Source organism: Cynocephalus volans, chromosome 4 (genome assembly GCF_027409185.1).
Source record: "Cynocephalus volans isolate mCynVol1 chromosome 4, mCynVol1.pri, whole genome shotgun sequence".
Classification (NCBI taxonomy): domain Eukaryota; kingdom Metazoa; phylum Chordata; class Mammalia; order Dermoptera; family Cynocephalidae; genus Cynocephalus; species Cynocephalus volans.
The window spans coordinates 63,024,763-63,035,221 of record NC_084463.1 but is presented as its reverse complement, the minus strand read 5'-3'; the positions used below and the strand labels follow the sequence as shown (position 1 = coordinate 63,035,221).

Genomic DNA, 10,459 nt, shown 5'->3' with positions numbered 1-10,459 from the left:
CCTTTTTGAGAACTTCCCTTTTTTATGCAGATTAATATCAAAAATGATTTTGCCCAGTATTTACTAAATATGATTTGTAGATGCACAAACAAAAAGAACCTAAAACACAAAAATTATACCAAATTGGATGGTGCAATGTGGAAATATGGGCCTTCAATTTCCACTATAAGTATACCGTGCTGGTGGTGAGGTGAGAGGAAGTGTTGGAAAAAGCAGCTGCCCTGAGTTATCCTGGGCTTCATAAACCATCAGAAGGACCAGGAGACCATGTGGCTTTTCCCAGAATGGCAGTGTTACATGAAGACAGCACCTGGTGTATTATTCAGGGTTCTCCAGAGAGACAGAAACAAAAGTATATGTCTGTAATAAATATATGGCAGTGGATTTAGTAGGGGAATTGGCTCACAGGATTGTGAAGGCTGAGGAGTCCCACGATAGGCCATCTGCAAACTGGATGCCCTTTAGCGTGGCTCAGTTGAAGTGTGAAAGCTTCAGAACAAAGGAAGCCAATGGTGCCGTTGGTTTAAATGCTAGAACACAAGAGCTGAAGAGTCTTGAGTTCTGATGTTCACAGACAGAAGAGCTGAATGTATCCCATTTCTTGCAGATAAAGAAAGATTCATCTTTTCCTCTGTTTTTTTTTTTTTTTCCCTCTCAGGGTCTCCAGCAGATTGGATGGTGCCCACTCATCTCGAAAGCACATCTTTCCCACCTAGTTCATTCAGGCCCACGTGCTAATGTCTTCTGGAAACACCCTCGTAGACACACCCCAAAATATTGCTCTACCAGCTTTCTAGCAAAAAGGGATGCTGTATATAAGGGAAATTTTAGCAACATTAATAAAGCTCACAGTTCTACCTTCATAATCCATGAATACTCCTATTAGATCAATCACCCTTGGCACATAATGCCATAAAAATGGGGAGATGGAAAAGACATTGCAGTGAATGTCCTCCTTAACACATCCAAGAAGAAAGAATCCCTCCTTCTCGTCTATCTTATCATAACTATTCTTCTCTTTCTAATAATCATTACAGACACCAAAAGACAAATTCCAAGAGTCCCCCACATCCACCTCCCAGTAATGTCTGCCAGAGGTAAAAGTCTGCACACCCCACGCAAGAAAACATCCAGGTTTTGGAGAGATATAGGATGCATCATGAGGATCACATCCAACACTAGTCCTTCTCAACTCTCCATATAGGAGGACTTGACTATTGACTCTTTGAGGATCCAGAGAAACATCCACTCAAAAAAGAAAAAGCATACATAGACATATATGTAAATAATGAAAATTTAAAGCCCTGAGATAAAAGTTGTTCTACCAAAAGGTTAATTTCCTGAAAAATATAAGGTTACAACAGTGAGAATAGCTTAGGTTGTAATATCTAATAAATTATAGGGATGATGAAAACATCTACAGAGCAAACAAATCCCTAACCAAAAATATTGAAAATTTTTGAGAATTCAAATATTGAGAGTCAAATGTAAAATCAATCTCTTTCAATTCAGTTTTCAAATCAAAATAGCCAGTAGATTATCTCCTGAACTTTCTTTTTAGTTATACAGGTTAGTATCAGAAAGACATTTCTTATTTCTAAGTAATAGTGTCATCATTTTGAATGAGATGTGAAGATATTCCCTTATCTAAGAACCTCTAAGGGAACTGGAAGAAAATCTATATGTCCATATGTGCATTTTTAAATATAACATGCAGCTTTTTATATTGTAAGCTGAAATTATTTTTGTTTTTATTACTACTTTAGTCTATAAGAAATTCCTTTTACGTTTTTACATTGTAACTCATATTTTTTACATTATATGAATACAATCTATCCACTGTGAAAAAAATTAAAAACAAACAAGCTCTAGCAAGCTATATATCCCCCCAAAATTGCTTAACAATTCAAAATTAAATATACTGAATAAATGTATAATTTTGTATGTAACAGTGAGAAATTAAGCTGAAATCTGATCACTGATCCATTTATTAAAATTTTCATTTTCTATGTGTCATTCCTTTTACTAACTGTATGACTCACTACATATGAACCTGGGTCATATTTATGTTTTGCACTATCATTAACTCTTGATATTGTAAATCTGCCTGTAAGGACATACTCAGTTAAAGGATTGCATAGTTATATGATTCATTTCTGAAAATATCTAAAACCATTAACAAAGGGGAAAATATTTCTCACGGGCTCCTAACAATAAATACTAGATCACGGGAATACAGCCAATGGGTTGACACTCACCTTGGAAGTGGTTGAGCCCGTCCATCAGTCCAGTGATAGGCCCCACACTGATCTCTGGATGCAAAGGTTGGGGCGTGTGCACCAGCACTCATGTACTCCTGCAAGGACAAAGATGCAGGGCAGCCATAAAAAATATTATTCTTATATATAAGAGACTTCATCAGAATACTTTTAATGCACTAATTTTGAAATTTAAAAATTACCACCTTGTCAAATTCTTATTCACAATTCCTGAATTTTTAAGTATATTGCTAAAATGTCAGCATTTAGTCTAATTGCTCCTGCTATTGCCCAGAAATCTGTAAAGATCCTTAGTCTCTTATGCCCTTGAGCATATTCAGGAATGAAATTCTGGTGTCCATTAGCAAACTTCGCTGAAATCTCCATCTGGAAATGAGGGGTTCTCTGAAGACTGGTGTGTCTGTTGCTATCTTCACAGGGTAGAAATTGCGGAACTTCTCCAGACAGGGAGATCTGCTTCCTAAAGCAGAGCTTTCCTAGAGGAAAACACAGCTGTTAACACCTTAAGGGTTTGTTTCATCTATTTTTCAAAACTTGTGCATATAGAGTCTGTTGGGATACTCTCTTTCTCTCTCTCCCTTTCTCCCCAGCATCTGCTGGCAACCTCTGTGAGGTATTTGACTTTTTCACCACCTACAAAACTCAGCGGTCCTCCTTCATACGTGTAGGCTTTGGAGAACTAAAAAAAGTCAGGAATGAAGGGACAATTTTTTATCATTTTGTTTGTTTGTTTTTGCAACATTTGTATTAAACCTGCCAAATAAAATCACTCAGCATGACACTAAAAAGATGTATACCTGGATGGGAGAGGGGAAAAGTAGATCCAGGCAGATATTGAATTAATATCCCAATAAATTATGCCATCACTTTAGTAGATCCTGCCTGATATTTGGGGAAACTCTGAAAGATCATCTGCTGGAATCCAGGTACACACTCACCTGTGCATTATGTCTCCAAAAGCCCGTGAGAAGAAAAATGGAAACAGTGCTTTTCACAAGATACCTCTTCCACTAGGTCTGGGGTAAGATTGTGAAATGGTTTCAGAAGTTATTATTTCCCCACTGTCTTTCTTCCTGGGAAGCATTTTCTATGTCCTAACAACAACAACAACAACAACAACAACAACAACAACAACAAACAACAACAACAACAAGAAAATCAGTCTACCCTACTGTCATAAATTAATGTCCTGGTAAAATCTGATTTTTGAAGACATTCTCAGTGTGAGAAAAGGGGGAGGAGGCCTGGGGAGTCTCTGTGCTCTGCTATAACTATGAATAAGTTAATCAGCCATCGTTCCCAGGCCCTAACTAATTCCAAAGTTGGTATACCCCAAAATGATAGTAATGCAAGCCTAGATTCCCAAATTGCTCCATCTTTCTATGTCCATGAGTTAACCTAAATGTCAATAAACAGCTTATTCTTTTTCAAATTTTCAAAAAGTCAAAATATATTATTAATTTTTAGGTGGGAAGTATTTCTTGAGGATGTTACCTTAACCATTCTACAAAATTCTGTTGTTCATGGATAAAGTAGGAGGGATCTCTGGTTTGTAGAATCCCTTAGAGAGGCAATGTCCTTGAAACTAAGTAGCTGCAGTTTTAGAACGATGTTTTTGGAAACAAATGATGAAAATAGAATAGGGGATGGATTTCAGTTGAGACAGAAAAATAACTTCACATGAATGTTCAACATCCTGATACCCCATTTGTCAGTCATTACCTGGAACAGCTCCATATCTGTTTCCTTCAGTTCCTCATATGTCCTTAATATCTCCCTCTTTGGAGCCATTCTGAATTTACTTTCCTTGAGTTGTTAAAAAATGTCCTTGCCCTCCTTTCATAGTCTCTCTAACTGATGTTTCTCCTCTTCATGAAGAATTGCAGGCATCTTCTGACGTTCAGCTGTGGTTGCTTCTCTCCTTAAACTCATAACCCTGCAATGACACTGGGTTAGTCAAACCATCAACCTATTTCTCCATCTCCTACGGAATCTCATTGATTCTGTTTTGTATCAATTATTTTTAACCCTCCAAAAAAATTTTATTCCAATTTTTTTTGCATTAGGATAAACATAGTTTTATCCAACCAATTACAGTCACTTAATTCATGATAAAGTGTTTTCTAAGACAGTCATAAAGAAAAATTAACTTCATTTCTTACTTGCAACCCCTATGTATGGAAAGGAAACCCAGTTCACGCTTGATAGATGGATTTTACAGCTATAGCATCTGGACTGGAATCTATTATTTAGCCCTTTTTCTGAGATTTGGGGCAAGGTACTTTAAACCATTTTATATGTGGTGACCTCAGACTAGCCTGTTCCTTTCCATGCATTTCCTCCAGGCAAACCTGTTCTATTAAGGCTTCATTTACCATCTCACCTCCATTATCTCTCTGATCTCCTTTCCTTCAATTCTACTGTTACTCCATTCTGCCACATAGACCTCACGGTGGTTCCTTAAACCACCTTCCTACTCATGTTCCCAAATGCAATAACATTGCACGGGCTCTCTTTGCCACCTAGAATTCTCCCGCTGTGTACATGCTCATGATTGCCTTTCTCTTCAGGACTTTGTTTCAATGTGAATTTTCTAATGAGAACTTTTCTGACCCCCCATCTAAAACTCAACACGCATTTCCATGACCTACTCTTCTGTACTTTTTGTCAACTCCCCTCCTTTATTATTCTTCAAGAAACGTATCATGCTCTAACATATCATATATTTTTCTTATTTACATATTGACCATTTGCCTTTATTTAACCTTGTTAGGGCAAGGATATTTTCTGTCTTGTTTACTGTTACATTTTCTAGGTTAACAGTTGGCATAGTCTTGGTGCTCATAAAATATTTTTAATTAATATTCATTTAAATTATCACATCCTCAAGATAACCATCTACAAAGAAAAAATCACTTATTTTTAAAATTCTTTTCAAGTACTCAGAGTTCTCCTTATATTTATATATCCATTTCCATATTATGGCATGTTTACATGTACCCCTCAACATACAAAACCACATCTCTCATCATATTCCCCCACCACACATGATATGTTATTCAATTATAATTGCTTAATTTCAGGGTGTCCTTAGATTTGAGCCACTGCTCCCTCTGCCTGAGATTTTTCATCCATTTCCAAATGCTGTTTGTTCACCAGCATTCAGATCAATCCTTACCCTGCCTTTGAAGTTTCACTGGAATCTTCGATGCCTCCCAAATATCTCCTATACCCAACATTTAACCCATCCCAGCATATATGACAGTCTGTCTGATGCCTCATGTAGTTGTTGGTGTATAAGTACCGTGTTGCTTTACCTGGGAATAAACTAGCATGCTTTCGGTGATAACTGTGGCTTAGCTAGAAATTCAGCACTAGCCTCCTAAGATCTGGTTGTGGTAGTTTCCATATGCAGGTTTCTGTGATTTTCACAAGCTTTTTGCCATAAAGAGTACATTTTTCTTCATAGGCTTCTCCAGCAAAATAACCATGAATTGGAGTGCCATTGAAAAGAATAATGTAACATTCATACCCTAACATATGGAGGGGGTCCAGAATGAGAGAAAAACCAGCCCCATTGAAAATAAAGAGGTTTTAATGTTTCCCTTATTTACTTCAGATGTTCGTCCTATCTGGGAGGCTTGAGGCAAAGGAACTCCAGAACAGACATTCTGAAAGGACTACACTAATAGAGTCCTCTGATACCCAAGGAAACCGACCCACAGGAATTTTATTTGTCCTTTACAGAAATGGATCTTCGGAGGCATCACTTGCCCTGTGTTCCTCAGCAGCCTACTAAGATACAGTGTCTGTGAATCTTGTGCTCCTGAGATTGACAGGAGGGCAAATAGTGTAGATTTTTGTCCTCTTCACAGAAGATCTCCTTTATCTCCTTGTGGGTCTTACACATATGTTCCTCAAAACTCAGGAATTGCCAGAGACTGGCTTTTCTGGCAAGGGAACCCAGTTTCTTCATATGAATATTGGTTTTAAGTCTCTCTGCTATGCTGATCTCTTGCATTCACAACAGTGAGCAGGAACTGAGATGTCTTGCCAGCAGAGGTAGAGACATGGCCTGCAAAAGCTGCACCCACAGCCCATGGTGACTAAGTCAATGAAGTACTTCATGCAGATGGAGCATGTGAGGCCCTTCTGGAAGAATGCAAGATTCTGGGATCCATGTTTCTGAGAAAGAAGTAACAGGTCATTTCTGGGCCTGGGTTGGCGAGAAGTTTCTGAAGTTCTGTGTGCATAGTGATGGCTATACCCTCTTTTCTTAAAAAATGCTCCTTAAAGCAGGATACGCTCTATTTATTCTAGGACATAAATGAAAAACTGAGGCACAAGGAGAGCTGTCAGCTTTATAGCAGACCTTACTCTGACTACAAAACTTACCACCCCTTCCACTCCAAGTTGTCACTCCCTAACAGAATTCACATTTGTTCAAGTATTGATTTCTTGGATGTGGATATAGGATTTGGGTTGTGGTCCTAATTGCTCTAAAACAGTCATAACTGTCCCCATTATTCTTTCCAATAAGTGATAATAGATTCGGGAGTGAGTGAGAATCTCTATTTTGGCCAATGAAATATGAGAAGAAGACGGTCAGAGGGTTCTATAAAATGTCCTTAGAGAGAGGAACACAGAAGCACAGCTCCTTAAAACACAAACAAAACAAAACAGAATACAAATCAAACCAATCTAGGTTCATTCAAATAAAAAAAAAAAAGATAGAAATTGGGGTCATTTATCTTCCTGGGGATTAAATTAACTTCTGCCCGGTGCAATACAAACTCTGAACTGACTTTTTAAATTTTTTTTTAATGAACATATATTTTTATCACAACCCTAACTGGTGGGTACTATAAAGTATTATAATTCTGCTTCCTGGCAGAAAAATTGAGGCAGAGAGTTTAAGTAACACATCCCTCTAAATTTGTTTTAAAAGAGTTTATTTATTTATTTTAATATGAAATATATATAATCACATTTCAGCTGCAATATTTATTTTGGCAGTTCTACATAGTCAACTTTACTGTCCTTTCTTTAATAACACTGAAGAATTTAATGAAAGAACCAAGAATCTTAGAATTACAATTAGATTTGACAGGCCAGAGTCATTGTCAGGAACTTATTAATAGTTTAATAAAAGGAAAATCTCAAATCTAATGACAACGTGCCACACACATAAAATTATTCCTTAAAGTAACAATTTATTTGGTCTAACAATCAGGTTCTGATTTCTAAATTAGGATATTTCGGGAATCTCCCGATTTCCCTTCTAGTCACTGTTCTACATTTCTCATTATTATTTTAGGAATTTAAAATCAGTCCACCCAGCGGTCCTGCAGATGTCTCCTGCTTCAGCAGAGCTTGGACGGAACAGACCGGGGTGCTGCTTCCTCTCTCCCAGCTTCGGACTGCCCTCCAATCTCCTCTTTCATTCACAACCTCTGGCACCATGTTCTTGGCCACCTCCTGCTTCAGGGACTAATGAAGAGCATTTTTTGTGGTGAGCTCCTTATTGACGACCAATCACCAGCTCCCAGATTCGTCACAATTATTCCACCAAGGTGGAGGCCGCAGTCAACCGCCTGATCTATCTGCATCTGGGGCCTCCCACACCCACCTCTCTCTGGGCTTGTGTTTTCACTGTGAAGATGTGGTTCTGGGGGGCGTGGGCTACTTATCCTGCGAGTTGACTCAGGAGAAGCGGGAAGGTGACGAGCATCTTTTAAAGATGCAAAACCAGCGCGGTGGCCCGTGCCCTCCTCCAGGACATGCAGAGCCGTCCGAAGATGAGAGGATAAAACCCTGGATGCCATGGAAGCCACCATAGCCCCGGAGAAGAACCTCAATCAGGCCCTTTTGGATCTTCATGTCCTGGGTTCTGCCTGCAGAGACCCCATCTCTGTGACTTCCTGGAGAGCCACTTCCTAGTTGAGGAAGTGAAACTCATCAAGAAGACAGGTGACCACCTGACGAATCTCTATAGGCAGGTCGGCCCCAACGCCTGGCTGGGTGAGTATCTCTTTGAAAGGCTCTCCCTGAAGCACGACTAGGAGCCTTGTTGGGACAATGGAATAATTTCATCAGGCCCCTTGCCTTAGGTCTGGTTGGGGGTGGTGCTGGGCATTCTTTGTAAGCAAGTTGTGTGTGGGTGGAGTTAGTGTGCACATGTGCTGAGTGCCACCTGGCTGGTGTTGACTGCCTCAGGTGTCTGCCCTGCGCAGCCATGTACTCCATCCTATGGCTCCAACAACTGTTTTTGCTGATCACCTAGTTCAGAGACCTGTGAGTGAAGGGTTTGTGACCCAGTCTGTGAATGCACAGGAGAAGTCTGTGAGCTCCAGACCCAGTCCGAGCTCGACAAGCCTCCAGAGCCCAACAGCCTTTGAGGGGTCTTTCTGCGTCTTCTGGTATCAAGGCTCCTGCCTGGGCCTCACCTTCCAGCCACTAGGCAGCTTTTTAACCACCCTGGAGCAGCCCTTTCCTAAGCCTTGGACCAAATGGAAATAAAGCTTTTTGCAGGAAAAAAAAAAATAGAAAGAAAGAAATTAAAATCAAGCCTAAAAGCTGAAGATTATGAAGGGAAGCATTTAGAATATTCAACAATAACGTCTTCTTAGTAAATTCAAAGTACCAATATTAATATACTAATTACATATGTGTGTATATGTATTAACATGAACTCTATGTATTCACTATACATACATACCTATAGCAGCAAACTCTGAATATTTTAGAGACTTTGCTGTAAAATTACATGATTTTGATAACTATCTTCTGAGCCCTAACAATATATTAAACAACCACAGAATATACAAAATAGAAACAATTAATATCCTAATAATCCATAAAATGCTTAGTAGGAATATGAGTTACAACTGGTATAATTTAGTAAATTTAGGATAGTAGGACATTTGTAGTACACAAGATTATTAGTTTTTAAATAACAATAGAAGAAATTTCCTTGATAGTAGGCTTGATAGATAAGCTTACCCCAGGTTCAATTAATGATTTCTGCACTGATTCTTCCAAAACATCTGTTAAGTACAGCATAAGATCAGGAGCTCACTTGACGCAATAGTAACTTTCACAAAACTCCACAGTGCGGCCAACTCTAGGTGCAGTTCTTCTCTGGAGAAAAATGAACTTGTCTCTCATAGGTCCTTTTATTAGACTCTTTGAAGATCACACCCACCTCTTTAAAGCAATTATAGTCTCCAGGCATTTAGAAAGGTGCTATTAGGTTTATGCAGTGTTAGTAACACACCTCTGCACCATTGATTAAGTTGACACTACACTTAGTTCTAAAAACCAAGGTCTAAATGGTGCATCTCACACATAAATACTCTCATATTAGATGTATGCCAGTAATTAACTAAGATTCATTTAATAATGTTTATTGAGTTTCTTTCGAGAGACACACATTCCTCTAAGTGTTCCTCTAATACATCTACAGGATACTCCTGGAGTAGACCAACAGGGATAAGTCCCTAAACCTTAAATTCTTTTCCCTTTCCTGCACTCTAGGAGAGATCATTGATTAACAAATTAATCCCGTTCTCTTAGGGGTTGGTATCAAATTTACAAATATTTTGCCAATTTCATGGATGAAAAAATGAAATTATGGTATTATTTCAATTATTTTGTCTTCATTATTAATTAGAATTAGCTTCTTTTCCTGTTTATCAGAACTTTCATTTTCCTTGTCATGAATTAGCTCTTCATTGCCCATTTTTCTATTGGGCAATCTATTTTTTTCTGCGTATAAGTACAGGTTCTTGATTGCATTCTGCACACAAATTCTTTTTAAAACAAGTATGACCTACAACCCATTCTTCTTGTTCATTGTCCTTACATCCTATAAAGTGGCCATAAGCACTGTGTTAACCAATATTGAAGCATCGCTGCTATAGCTGAAATACGGATTCCATTCCTATGAGCCTTTGGCTACAACATTTTCATCCTTCAGTCAATACATAACCTTATTTTATTTGGGTTTCTGTTTAAAGACACCTTATTTAATACATATTATTAATTCATTCACATTGAACTCACAGCCAACAGCACTGTAACTCGGGCCTTCACAAAGCTTATGTGACACACGTTATTTTCATAAAACACATCACAGACTTCTTGTGCTTAGAAACACTAGACGCTTCAGCTCTACGTTT

General features: G+C 38.4%; 2 pseudogenes; one reads left to right on the top strand and one right to left on the bottom strand.

Moving 5' to 3' along the window:
- Positions 1-793: 793 nt before the first annotated feature.
- LOC134376157 (tripartite motif-containing protein 51-like) lies at positions 794-4,211 on the bottom strand (annotated as a pseudogene).
- Positions 4,212-4,456: 245 nt separating this feature from the next.
- On the top strand, positions 4,457-8,341 carry LOC134376156 (ferritin light chain-like; annotated as a pseudogene).
- Positions 8,342-10,459: the final 2,118 nt, after the last annotated feature.